We start from the raw sequence: 14,785 nt of genomic DNA on the forward strand, positions 1-14,785 counted from the left end.
GATGCATCAATTGGAGCTAAGAGTCATATCTGTAACTTCACCAAGCATCGACAGCAGAATACACTGTCTGCTGCGTATAGAATATTCTTTAGGATAGACCACAAGAAAACAAATACTGGCCCAGTACTGGCAGCTCACACCTGTAATCCCAGCTACTCAGGAGGCAGAGGTCAGGAGGATTGTGGTTCAAAATCAACTGGGAAAAATAGTTCTCGAGACTGTATCTCAAAAAACCCTTCACAAAAAAAGGGCTGGTGGAGTGGCTCAAGGTGAAGGCGCTGAGTTCAAGCCCCAGTACTGCAAATAAATAAATAAAAGAAAATAGGGACAAGAAGAAAATGTACACATACTGTCATATATAATCAGAAAGTACTAACTTCTGTTCCACATAGAAGTTAGGTGAGAAACCAGTGGAAGTACTGTAGGGACGGACAGGAGGGGAATGAGTGGCACTTCTGGGAGAATGTTTTGTGTAGTATTGACTCTATGGGAACAGAATTTACACAATATTAAATCAAGAATGGGGATTAAAATCAAGAAACTAAAAATCAAAGAAAAAGAATTTAACCTAATATATTTCAAATGAATAAAATAAGCAGAGCAAGGAATAATTTAAGTAACTTATATAACACAATATTTTGACAATATGTCCACTCTGAAGACCAAAAGAGACTCGCCCAGGCTTCACATGATCTCTTTCCACCCCATGTGGTCATATTACGCTAAACATTATCCTTTCAGTCATTTTTCGTCCCCACTTTTTTTATTTTTATTTTATTCATATGTGCCCCTCCCTTACCCCCCCACTCCCTCTCTTACCCCCCTTACCCCTCGCTACCAGACAGAAACTATTCTGCCCTTATCTCAAATTTTGTTGAAGAGAGAGTATAAGCAATAATAGGAAGGACCAAGGGTTTTTGCTAGTTGAGATAAGAATAGCTATACAGGAAGTTGACATGCATTGATTTCCTGTACATGTGCATTACCTTCTAAGTTAATTCTTCTTGAACTAACCTTTCCTCTAGTTCCTGGTCCCCTTCTCCTATTGGTCTCAGTTGTTTTTAAGGTACCTGCTTTAGTTTCTCTGCATTGAGGGCAACAAATGCTATCTAGTTTTTGAGGTGTATTACCTATCCTCATACCGTCCTTGTGTGTTCTAGCTTTATCATGTGATCAAAGTCCAATCCCCTTGTTGTGTTTGCCCTTGATCTAATGTCCACATATGAGGGAGAACATATGATTTTTGGTCTTTTGGGGCAGGCTAACCTCACTCAGAATGATGTTCTCCAATTCCATCCATTTACCAGCGAATGATAACATTTTGTTCTTCTTCATGGCTGCATAGAATTCCATTGTGTATAGATACCACATTTTCTTAATCCATTCGTCAGTGGTGGGGCATCTTGGCTGTTTCCATAACTTGGCTATTGTGAATAGTGCCGCAATAAACATGGGAGTGCAGGTGCCTCTGGAGTAACCTGTGTCACAGTCTTTTGGGTATATCCCCAAGAGTGGTATTGCTGGATCAAATGGTAGATCAATGTTTAGATTTTTAAGTAGCCTCCAAATTTTTTTCCAGAGTGGTTGTACTAGTTTACATTCCCACCCCCACTAATTCTTAAACGGTGTTATCTCTTTGCTTGTTTTCTTTCCAATAGTACTCCTGTCATAATTGGAGAAGTCAAGACCTTGAGAAATCCTGTCTATAGGATATTTTCATTGGAAGACTCAGGGAGATGTACAGCTAACTCTCAGTGTCAAATCCACGTGAGTACCGGGTGTTCAGGAGGTGGGATTCGTTCCAAGGGAATTGTGGGATGTAAATAAAGTAGAGCAGGTCTGTTTTATGGCAGGGAAGTTCATTCGGGGAGGCGTATGCTAGGGAAATCTTGGATATGTAGTACAGCAGGCCTGTGGAGTTCCACTTCCGCTCAGGCGAATCCAGAGACATCTGGGAGGTGTAGTCCCAGAGCCCTGTGGGGGTAACCGGTACTTCGGTTGGCCAGGCGAATCAGGAATTCCGGTAGGTGTAGTCTCGCGTCTGTGTAAGAGTACTGGGTGCTACCTTTAAGGAAAGCGAATTCTGGGAATTCTGGGAGTTGTAGTCCAACAGTACTCAGACACTTCAGTTCAGACATGTGGATCAGAGGAATTCTGGGCGGTGAGTTCAGGTTTCCTGGCGCTTCAGCCGACCTTCGTCTGCTGCCGCAGGGACCTGGCCTTCGGCTTAGCAGAAAAGAATCGCCGTGGGGAGAGCAGAGGTTTGTGGCGCGAGGGCAGCGGTTTCGGTTATCCTCGGTGGAACCGGCTCGCATCTGGGGTTGTCCTGGTTTCCTCGGGCTGTGCTTAGGTTTTCCTGTTTGTCTTTTCGATGAGCATTAAGCATCGGTACCAAATCCCACTAAGAACGCGTGTAACCGGCGCTGTGTCCTGGAGCCGAGTCTTCGGATGACTCACGGGAGGATTCACAGCCTGCCTTTTTATTCTCCATATTTTTGGAAAAATACAGGCAAGTTACTCTGGAGAGAGACTTCATTTCCGGCGCGTGCAAGTTCTCGGCGGGGTCCTCCTCATTCAAACAACTGTGACATGGGCGCTGCTCCCTCGGCCAAGGGGATAGCTGTCAGATTCCTTCACCCTAAAGCGGTTCTCAATTCAAGTTCATTACGGGCAGATGCATTCATCCGTGGACATTCTCCTGTCCACGAGAGACGCCTTCCCTCCTCCCACACTTGTTTATTCATTCATCCAAATACAGCATTCAAAAAATACGGCATGGACTCTGAATCCAGCCTTGTCAATTTAAATGACATGTAGACTGACATTCCTTCCCCCCCCTACTTTATTTTTTATTTATCTTTTTGGTGACACTGGGGTCCCCAACTTTATTGAGGTGTAGGATACATATCACAGAACTCACCCACTTCACGAGTACAGATGACTGATTTTTTAGGCCCTTTGCTGAATAGTGTCACCATTGCTGTAATTGAGCTCAGAACATTTTCATCTCCCCCTAGTTGGACTCCTTGGGTCCATATTTGCTTACCCTCATTCCCACCACAAATCCACAGCAACCACTAGCCTCCTTTCTCTGTGTATCATATTCGCCTAGTCCCTTGTGACCAGCTTTTTTCCCCTGAGCATGAAGGTCCTCAGGGTTCATGGTGTTGTAACATGTGTCAGTGCCTGGTTTCTGATGTATGGATGCACTGTAATCTGTCCATCAGCTCATAGGAGAGCAATTTTGTCATTTTTGGTTTTGCGTTATGAATAAGGCTGCTGTGTCAGTTCACTGTTAGTGTCCATGGTGGTGAGAAGTGTTCCTGGCCACACTTTCATATCTTGTTTTCTTTTTTTTGCCCTTTCTAGGCACAGCTCTGCCTTCCTGTGATCTGAATGACTCAGGACTCTGTATGTTATTAGGAGGAGGAAAAATGACCACTTTCAAGGTCAGTAAGGCTCGCCTTTCTCCCTGTTAAAATTCCAACTCATTACCCAAATTGCCACCTTTTCTTCTTTCTTTGAAAGACCCAAGGAGAATAACAGGGGTTTGAGGACATTTGTGTGCTGCAGCCTTCCTTTGTCCCTTTTGAGTTGACTTTGCTTTTGTTTTTAGTTTCTTGTTATTATTTGTTGTATGGGGCAGAAACAGTAAGAATGAACAACTCTCCCATTTAACTACTTTTCTGCTCACAAACTAGGCTTCTTAAATTTTCTTATACTCTTCTTCACATGCATTTAAAATGATATTTGAATTCATCCTATGCATCTCATTTTAAGTTGTAATTTTTCCACTTAACATTAACTAATTTCCATTTTCATAGATATGTTCTCATTGAATGGATGTGCTTTTGTATTTTTGACTGCTTCCTCATAGGTATGTGGCTTAGGCATTTTGTGTTTTAAGTGATGTTGCAGCAATAACTTTCCTGTGCAATCTTTTCTCCACATATCAATTCTGCCAACTTTTAAAATTGAAAAAATTTTTTTTCGTGGGACAGGGCTTTGAACTTTGGCCTTCACACTTACAAAGCAGGTGCTCCACTGCTTGAGCCACTCCGTCAGTCCATTTTGCTCTGGTTATCTTGGAAATGGGATCTCATGAACTATTTACCTGTGCTGGCCTTGAACTGAGATCCTCCTGATCTCAGGTGTGAGCCACTGATGCCCAGCCAATCTGCCAGTTTTTGTCCTCAATATACTAGATGTAGTGAATATACTAGAAGTTTAGTTTTGCACGGGCTTTGACATGTGGCTTGTTTGGTTGTTTTGTGGATAGAACATCCAAACACTCTGCCACATGTTCTCACTGTTGCTCCACACAGATGTTGCTGGAGGTTTTTACACAGAAAGAGCTATGTTTGTTGGTGTCCAGGCCTGTGTCAGATCCTTTATCTATTTTATGTGTTGGTTTCCTTTAGGCAGTGAGTAGTCTGACCAATGTAATCAATAACGTTAGTTCAAAACATCCAGCAATAGAAGGAGGTTTGCCAGTCACAAATCAGCTGTGTTATCTCATTTACTCCTTACAGCTGCTGAAGGAGGAGGCTGTAGGTCTCATCTTTCTGTTTAACTCATGAAGTAGGAGGGACCCACTCACTTTCACACAGGAAATCAAGGGTCAGGAGTGGCGGTCAGTCCAGTCAAGTGAAAGTGAGAGATGAGGAAATACTTCTCCATTGAAGGACGTCTACTCTGTGGGCTGGGTGTCTGGAGTGCCTTGCTTGGTGATGACATCTTCAGGTGACCACTGCTCCTCTCCTAAAGTCCCTTCTTGAGGTGAACTTGTCTCTTCCTGACAGGTATCTGAAATGCTCAATGCTCCAGGAGTACAAGGACAACAGCTAGCACAGGTGTTATGTCCAAAGCATACTTTACACAGTGTTACTGGAAATGTAACCAACCAGAATTGTAACCAATCTGTGCACCACACAGATGACAAAAAGGCCAAAATCAGTAGTAGGAATATTGCTGGTGGAGTGGCTCAAGCAGTAAGAGCGCCTACCTAGCAAGAATGAGGTCCTGAGTTCCAACCAAGTAACTGCCAAAAACAAAACAAAACAAAAGGAATGAATATTCTGCACTGGATAGTGAAAATAATCCAAAGAGATATGACAAAGGACATGAAGAGGCAAATTCAAAAGGAGAAGTAGAGATGGCCAATCAGCATTCGAAAAGGTGATGGGAGGCATTTATAATCAAAGAAGTGAGAATAATTAAATTGAATCTTTCTTCCTCATCAGAGGGCCCAAACCACTGGAAAATTTATAACCTGCTGTGGTTATGTTATGGAGAATAAGGACACATGTATTCTCTTGAAAGATTCGGGGAAGGCGGCAGAAACAAAGTTGGGAAGAAAATCTGCCATTATACATCATAACTTTAAATGTACTTATATTTTGTATTTTAATTCTCATTTTCAGTTATTTTAAGTAGACATGAAAGGAAGATATAAATAAAGTGATGTTATTTGTAGGATTAGTTATAATGAATTTAAATGTGTAAAATTAAATATTCATTATTTAGAACACATAAATGCAGCCCATCAGTTCTGTTGAAGAATATAAAGCCATGAAAAAAGATGAAACAGATGCTAAAAATAATAAATCATAATAATAGTAAATAGCTGATGTTTGTTAAGCCCTTAGCCTGTGCCATACACTGCCAAATGCTATGTATCCCCATGTTTAATTCTTGAAAGAACTCTGTCATCTAAGAAGCATTGCACAGTTGTGTGCTGGTGGCACACACCTGTCATCCCAAGCTGTGTGGGAGGCTGAGATCCAAAGGATCGTGGTTGTAGGCCAGCCCTCCCCAAAAGTTTATAAGACCCCATCTCAATGGAAAAAAGCTGGGCATGTGCCACATACCTCTCATCTCAGCTACTTTGGGAAGCATAAATAGGAGGATCACGGTCCAAGCTGTGACCCAGGCAAAACATGAGACCCTATCTCCAAAATTATGCAGAGCAAAAAAGGATGGAAATGTGGTTGAAGTTGTAGGTTGCCTACCTAGTAAGTGCAAAGCCCTGCAAAACCCTAGTACTTTTAAAAAACAAAGAACCATTTCACTGAGATGAAACTAGGTGAATTTGTCCAAAGTCATATAGCTTCATAGCATGGCACGGAAACACTGCAGTTAGCAAATGCCTTTAGTGTGCAGAAGATGAATGGCATGGCTGTTCCAGACATGCTACCCAAAGCTTGTTGGAGACCTTCATGGAAAGTGATGACATCCAGAGTCTCTGGATGTTGATAAGACTGAGGACAGTCAGCGGGTGGCACTGGCGGTATGGAAGGAGATGGGCTGGGAAGTCTACAAATTGATTTAAATCCCTCAGAATGTCCATCAGCTTCCCACTCATCCTCCCCATCTTCTCAGTGCTGTTCCTCTTCAAATGGCCTTTGATATTAAGATTGATTGAGGTCACGTGTGTTTGTTGTAGGAGGCGGTGACGCTCAAGGACGTAGCTGTGGTCTTCAGCGAGGAGGAGCTGGGGCTGCTGGACGCTGCCCAGAGGAGGCTGTACCGCGACGTGATGCTGGAGAACTTCAGGAGCCTGTTCTCAGTGGGTGAGGACGGGCATCCCCGTCACTAAATGTTAATCACCTAGAGTGACTTTGTGTCATAGGGTGTTCATGCTTTGGAGGTCTTGATTCCCCACATCTGTGGGCCTGATGCTCTCGTGTTGTGGCAAAAACTGTGGCTGGTAATGTGAGTTTTAATGAAAACAGACCTTGGTCACAGAGAGGTTCTCTCTGTCTCGTAGTACTACGGTGTGAACTCAAGGCTTTGTGCTTGGTACTCTACCGTTTGAGCTATGCTTCCAGCCCCAGAAATAGGTTTTTGTGTTGCATATGTATGTATATCTTTCTAGGCCTTGAAATTACCAGTATTTCTTCAATAGGCCATGTTTAAATATTTTGAAATAACTTGGTTTTGATTAATTCATCAGTATGTAGCAGGAATCCAAATTGTCAGTGAAATATACCTCTAGAGTGCTTGTTTTAAATATGTGACTGCACATTCATAGGGTGTCATCCTTGCAAACCTGATGTATTTCACTTAGAAAAGGACACAGACTTGATGTGATGAAGACACTGACCCAGAGAACAGGGAATTCACGTAAGAAGCAAGTGACTGGGAGTCCTTGTAGATGTTTGTCCATCTCTTTAAATTCTCTCCACCCCTATGGCTGGCATGGGTCTCCAAACTGTCAAGTCTCTTTCCTGGATTTTTGGGTGTCCGGCTCAGAGTGTAAGGTGTGTTTTCTGTATCATAGTCAAGAAATCCTTTGGAAATACAAGTTAGGTTGCCATTCCTCTGCCCAGAACTCTTCATGGATTCTTATTTTTCCTCAAGTTTGGTCCTTGTGAAGGAAACTTGCTCACAGGAGCTAATATTCCACTCTCTGCTTATGTGCTGTATTTTAGTCAGTATGTACTTAGGTACTTGCTTCCAGTCTGTAAGTCATGTTAACCTGTCTAGTCACCTAAATGTTAAAGTAACTTTCCAATAATCCTCCTTTCCAAGGAGGGGAGCAAATGTTTCCCTCCCAAGTACTTTTTAAACTTCATTCGAAGAATTTATTGGAAAAAAAACTTCTAAATGTTTATATGGCTATCTGTAGGCATTTGTTAATTTGAGAATATAACATGGACCAAAGCTATAAAGTATTTGATTATTTTAGTACTTTTATTTAAACTTCTTACTGATTCATGTTTTGTTATTTAGACTATTTTTGTATGTACATAATTTATTAAGTATATAATTTACTATCCTTGATTCTATGCTGACTGAAAATAAATAGGAAGGAAAATCGGTTAACTGTTTGTAACATACTATCAACTTTTCAAACGAGATCGGGTGCGTTCAGGGTGTTATGGTCGTAGACATATTGTCAACTTTTCAAATTAAGCCTTTGACTTGTAACACATAGGAGACATGGCATGGTTCAGTAGATCTTATTAGTGATGGGTGTGTAGTACCCACTACGCCATGTCTTGGTTCCTCTAAGTAGCCAAACCAGAAACCACGATGCACAGCAGAAACGATATACTGAACTTCCTCTGAGTCTTTAAAATCTCATGTCTCTCCTAAGTATGAAATCTTGAAAACTCTGAACAGAGCATTTGGTTATCCATATTCGAATTCTCTGTCCTCACAGCAGACAAGATCCAAAGTGGGATGGAGGTTGTTCCAGAAGCAGGACCACATGAAGACTTGTCATGCTGGCAGATGTGGCAATACATTGCAAGTGACTTAACCAGATGCCAAAACTCCATGATACGTAGTTCTCAGTAACCCAAACAAGGTGGTTCACCCAGCCAGGTTCCAGCAGAACAATCCATAACTCATGTAGGCCAGAAACTTTACCAATGTAAAGAGTATAAATAGTCCTTCAGTGATGTCTGCAACTATGAACTTTATCAGCAGTTGCACCCAGGAGAGAAATCCCATAGCTGTCTTTAGTGTGGAAAAAGCTTCTGTTACAGCTCAGCTCTTCGTGTTCATCAGAGAGTTCACATGGGAGAGAAACGCCACAAGTGTGATGTGTATGGAAAGGAGTTCAGCCAGTGCTCCCATCTGCAAACTCATCAGAAGGTCCACACTGTAGAGAAACAATTCAAATGTGAGCAGTGTGGGAAAGGCTTCAGTTGGACATCAACACTCCCTGTTCATTGCAAAGTACACACTGGCGAGAGACCTTACACTTGTGAGGAGGTGGGAGGGCCTTCATTCATGCTTCCCATCTCCAGGACCATCAGCGAATCCGCACTGGGGAGAAGACTTTCAGATGGGATAGATGCAGTAAGACCTTCCACTGCAGGTCGGCACTTCATAATCATTGCAAGTGCACACAGGAGAGAAGCCCTACAGATGGGAGGAGTGTGGGAAGCATTTCATTGGTAGCTCGAATCTGCATATCCATCAGCGCGTCCACATGGGAGAGAAACCATGTAATTGTGAAGACTGTGGTAAGTGCTTTACTCAACCTTCACGATTTCAGGCCCATCGGACAATCCACTCTGGAAAGAAACCATATGTATGTCAACTGTGTGACAAGGGCTTTGTTTACAGTTCAAGTTTTCAGGCCCGTCAAGGAGTCCACACTTGAAAAGCCCTACCAATGCAAGGAGTGTGGGAAAAGCTTCAAGATGAAAATCCATGAACAAAGTTCATCTCTATAAATGTGATGCAAGTGGGAAAGCCTTTCCCAGAGTTCCTATCTTAAGATCCATGTTAAGCGTAGAGAAACCTTATAAGTGTGAGGAGTGTGGACAGGGCTTCAATCAGAATTCACGGCTTCAGATTCACCAGCTGATCCACACAAGTGAGAAACCATACAAATGTGAAGAGTGTGGAAAGGGATTCAGCCAGGGAGCAGATCTTAAGATTCATTGTTGAATCCATACAGGAGAGAAACCCTATAAATGTGAGGAGTGTGGGAAGGGCTTCAGTCAGGCTTCACATCTTCTGGCCCATCAGAGAGTCCACAGTGGAGAAAAGCCATTCAAATGTGAAGAGTGTGGGAAGAGCTTTGGTCGGAGCGCACACCTTCAAGCTCACCAAAAAGTCCACACTGGGGAAAAGCCATACAAATGTGAGGAGTGTGGGAAGGGCTTCAAGTGGAGCTTGAATCTTGACATGCACCAGAGGGTCCACACAGGAGAAAAGCCATATAAGTGTGGGGAATGTGGTAAGTACTTCAGTCAGGCCTCAAGTCTTCAACTTCACCAGAGTGTCCACACTGGAGAGAAGCCGTTCAAATGTGATGTGTGTGGTAAAGTCTTCAGTCGGTCTTCACAGCTCCAGTCTCATCAGAGAGTTCACACAGGGGAGAAGCCTTACAAGTGTGAGATGTGTAATAAGAGCTTCAGCTGGCGATCAAATCTTGTAAGTCATCATAAAACTCACGCTAGTGATACGCTTTATGAAAGCGATAAGAGAGGTAAGAAGATTAGTCAATCGTCAGAGCAAGGAAGTTCTGCAAAGTGACATTATTGAAAAACCTCATGTGTGACCTGAATTCTCATGTTCATTATGCTTCATAGAAGAAAAATATTTGGTTTACTTGACACTGTTTATGTAATACTGAGCAAACGCCACCCAGCTGAGCACCTTGCAAGTGGTACTGGAAAGGTTTCAGTCAGAACTCAGACATTTATCAGATGTCACTTAGGAAGGAGGACTTTGAAAGGAAATGAGGGTGACTGGGCCTTTAGCAAAAGTATTGTTTGAAGTGTACCAGAGTGCATGTCACTAGATTGTAAGCTCCATGGGGCAGGACCATTGCTGTTGGGTATGTATGGCCTCAACATTGATGACGGGTTTTGGTATCTTCAGTACTTGTTAAATGAGTCAAAAGGAAAACATGTAGAATAAATGAAAATGGTACACAGAGGAGGAAGCCGTCAAAAGAAAATTATTCAGGGAAATGAGTGTTTGTTGAAATGCAGAAAACCAGTGGATCTGCATCCTGCCATGTTAAAATGGTGTCACCCTATTGCACCTGACTCCTGTTCTACCTCCAGCCTCTGCTCTCAAGTTGGGTTCTTCCTGGATCCCTGTCTACTTTGCCATGGGTATTATACTTTATACGCTGAACTGTCTTTTATGATTTTTGTGGCTGTTGCTAAACAGTTTTATTTATCTGACAGTAACAGGTTTCTGAATATTACACAGTTGAATGTTTACCCAGTAGCACTAGGTGATTTAATGCAACACTTTGGAAGTGTCAGAAGTAGTAACCAATGACAGAATTTCTCTATAGACTGAATTTACTTGTGATCCCTCATTCTCTGCATTTCTATCCAGACTTTGAAATGATTGCCTTTTAATTACCACAGCGTTCTCTTTCCATGTCATGTTCCCATCTCCACAACGCAAATACCGAAAAGAACTTGCGGATGTTTGATCATTTCACCGAATGTATTTGAAGCAGAATTGACATGCATATACTTTCCCCTATCGGAAGCAGAAAGCATGGTTGGGCAAAGTGTATATCAGAAGGTAAATTGTGTACTTCTTTGAGCTGGAAGTCATATACTTGGAATTAATTTTATGATGTTTTTGTCAGTACTGGGGTTTCAACTCAGGGCTCATGCTTTTCCATGCAGGTGCTCCTGTCACTGGCCCTTTTATGCTTTCGTTATTTTTTAGATAGAATCTTGCACTTTTTGCCATGGGCCAGCCACAGACTGTGATCCTACTACCCATGCCTCCCATGTAGCTGGGATTATAGATGTATGTCATCACACCCAGCTTGTTTTGTTCAGGTAGGGTCTTAACCAGTTTGTGTCTGGGCTGGTCTCACATGGCAATCCTTCTGATCTCTGACTCCTGAGCATCAGGGGTTACTGGCCTGAGTCTCTATACCCACCTTCAGTTTATGACTATGAGATTAACATTCTAGAACTATAAGTAACATATGAATAATGCCATTGAATTGGTTTTTTAATGGAAGAATGTACACCTTGGTAGGAATTTGGGTTTAGATATAGTTAGCCCTATATCAACCAAAGCAATTAAAATGATGGCAATATCTGTAATAACAGGAGAAATGCATGGGCTTTGTAGATCATAGATTGTTGCCTTTATAGCATAATTGAACTCAGCTCTTGGTGCATGAGTGTGTGTGTGTGTGTGTGTAAGATAATGTGTAAAGGAACATTCTTCCAAAAGTGATCTTTCCCTAGCAATGAGCACTTTGTGGAAATTTTTCCATTTTGTAATTTCATAAGTTATACTTCAGTTTTTTACTGAGCATCAGCATTGCCAAAGCAGTAGCTTATGCACAGTAGAGTCTGGAAAAGTACTAAGTAATAACCTCTTACACTTAAAGCCTCCACTGTCACTCTCTACTGCTCTGTGGCACAAAAAATCAAAACGAATTCATGGACTCCGGAAGCCAGTTTCAAAAACAAAATAATTCTCTGGTGCTTTGAATACACAGATAAATTGGTAAATGTGGACAACAGTATCTGCTACACTTTTTAAAAAAGTTTACACATATGTGCATACAATGTTTGGGTCAGTTCTTCCCCCTTTCCCCTGCCCCCTCCCTTTATCACCCCGCTCCCTCCCTCTTCCCCCCACCCCTTCACTTCCAGGCAGAAACTATTTTTCCCTTATGCCTAATTTTGTTGAAGAGAGAGTATAAGCAATAATAGGAAGGACCAAGGGTTTTTGCTAGTTGAGACAAGGATAGCTATACAGAGAGTTGACTCGCATTGCTTTCCTGTACATGTGTGTTGCCTTCTAAATTAATTCTTCTCAAACTAACCTTTTCTCTAGTTCCTGTTCCCCTTCTCCTATTGGCCTCTGTCACTTTAAAGTTTCTGCATTAATTTCTCTGCAATGAGGGCAACAAATGCTATATAGTTTTTTGGGTGTCTTACCTATCCTCACACCTCCCTTGTGTGCTCTTGCTTTTATCATGTGATCAAAGTGCAATCCCCTTGTTATGTTTGGCCTTGATCTAATGTCCGCATATGAGGGAGAACATACGATTTTTGGTCTTTTGGGCCAGGCTAACCTACTCAGAATGATGTTCTCCAATTTCATCCACTTACCAGCGAATGATAACATTTCGTTCTTCTTCATGGCTGCGTAAAATTCCATTGTGTATAAATACCACATTTTCTTAATCCATTCGTCAGTGCTGGGGCATCTTGGCTGTTTCCATAACTTGGCTATTGTGAATAGTGCTGCAATAAACATGGGTGTGCAGGTGCCTCTGGAGTAACCTGTGTCACAGTCTTTTGGGTATATCCTCAATTGTGGTATTGCTGGATCAAATGGTACATCAATGTTTAGCTTTTTAAGTAGCCTCCAAATTTTTTTCCAGAGTGGTTGTACTAGTTTACATTCCCACCAGCAGTGTAAGAGGGTTCCTTTTTCCCCACATCCTTGCCAACACCTGTTGTTCGTGGTGTTGCTAATGATGGCTATTCTAACAGGGGTGAGGTGGAATCTTAGTGTGGTTTTAATTTGCATTTTCTTTATTGCTAGAGATGGTGAGCATTTTTCATGTGTTTTTTGGCCATTTGAATTTCTTCTTTTGAGAAAGTTCTGTTTAGTTCACTTGCCCATTTCTTTATTGGTTCATTAATTTTGGGAGAATTTATTGGAATATAGGTTCTCAAAGTAGTCTCCGATGATTTCCTGGATTTCCATGGTGTTTGTTTTTATTTCCTCTTTTGCATTCCTGATTTTACTAATTTGGGTTTTTTCTCTCTTTATTTGGTCAAGTTTGCCAGGGGTCTATTGATCTTGTTTATTTTTTCAAAGAACCAACTTTTTGTTTCATTAATTCTTTGTATGTTTTTTTTGGTGTCTATTTCATTGATTTCAGTTCTTGTTTTTATTATTTCTCTCCTTCTACTTGTTTTGGGATTTGCTTGTTCTTGTTTTTCTAGGAGTTTGAGATGTATCATTAGGTCATTGATTTGGGATCTTTCAGTCTTTTTAATATATGCACTCATGGCTATAAACTTTAATCTCAGGACTGCTTTTGCTGTGTACCATAGGTTCCGGTAGGTTGTGTTTTCATTTTCATTGACTTCCAAGAACTTTTAATTTCCTCTTTTATTTCACCAATGATCCATTGTTACATTAAGCAATGAGTTACTCAGTTTCCAGCTGTTTGTGTGTTTTTTGTCTTTATTGTTGTTGAGTTCTAGTTTTATTACATTGTGATCAGATAGAATGCATGGTATAATTTCTATTTTCTTATATTTGCTGAGGCTTGCTTTGTGCTCTAGGATATGATCTATTTTGGAGAAGGTTCCATGGGCTGCTGAGAAGAATGTATATTGGGTAGAAGTTGGATGAAATGTTCTGTAGACATCAAGTAGGTCCATTTGATCTATGGTTTAATTTTGATCTAGGATTTCTTTATTGATTTTTTGTTTGGATGACCTATCTATTGATGATAATGGGGTGCTAAACTCTCCCACAACCACTGTGTTGGAGTTAATATATGTTTTAGGTCATTCAGGTTATGTTTGATGAAATTGGGTACATTGCCATTGGGTGCATATAGGTTGATAATTATTATTTCCTTTTGGTCTATTTCCCCTTTTATTAGTATGGAATTTCCTTCTTTATCTTGTTTGATCAATGTAGGTTTGAAGTCTACTTTGTCAGAGATAAGTATTGCTACTCCTGCCTGTTTTCGGGGGCCACTGGCTTGGTAAATCTTCTTCCAGCCTTTCATCCTAAGCCTATGCTTATTTTTGTTGGTGAGATGGGTCTTCTGTAAGTAACAAATTGTTGGGTCTTCCTTTTTAATCCAGTTCATCAAACAGTGCCTTTTGATGGGGGAATTAAGTCCATTAACATTAAGTGTTAGTACTGATAGGTATGTTGTGATTCCTGTCATTTAGTTGTCTTAGTTGTTTGATTGTTTGATTGTGTGTATCTAAGTCGATGTTACTCTACTTTCTTGCTTTTTCTTTTCCTGTAGTTTGGTACTGCCTGCCCTTTCATGGTTGAGTTTCACTTTCTGTGTGCAGAATCCCTTGAAGAATCTTTTGTAGTGGTGGCTTTGTGGTCACATATTGTTTTAATTTCTGCTTATCATGGAAGACTTTTATTGCTCCATCTCTATTTTGAATGATAGTTTTGCTGCATAGAGTATCCTAGGGTTGAAGTTATTTTCATTCAGTGCCCAGAATATCTCACCCCAAGCTCTTCTTGCTTTTAATGTTTCTGTTGAGAACTCTGCTGTGAATTGGATGGGTTTACCTTTGTATGTTATTTGTTTTTTCTGTCTCACAGA

At 41.2% G+C, this 14,785-nt stretch overlaps 1 pseudogene; it reads left to right on the top strand.

Annotated features, from left to right (window-relative positions):
- Window positions 1–2,112: 2,112 nt before the first annotated feature.
- On the top strand, window positions 2,113–10,407 carry LOC141417968 (uncharacterized; annotated as a pseudogene).
- Window positions 10,408–14,785: the final 4,378 nt, after the last annotated feature.

The sequence above is a fragment of the Castor canadensis genome, chromosome 16 (genome assembly GCF_047511655.1).
Source record: "Castor canadensis chromosome 16, mCasCan1.hap1v2, whole genome shotgun sequence".
Classification (NCBI taxonomy): domain Eukaryota; kingdom Metazoa; phylum Chordata; class Mammalia; order Rodentia; family Castoridae; genus Castor; species Castor canadensis.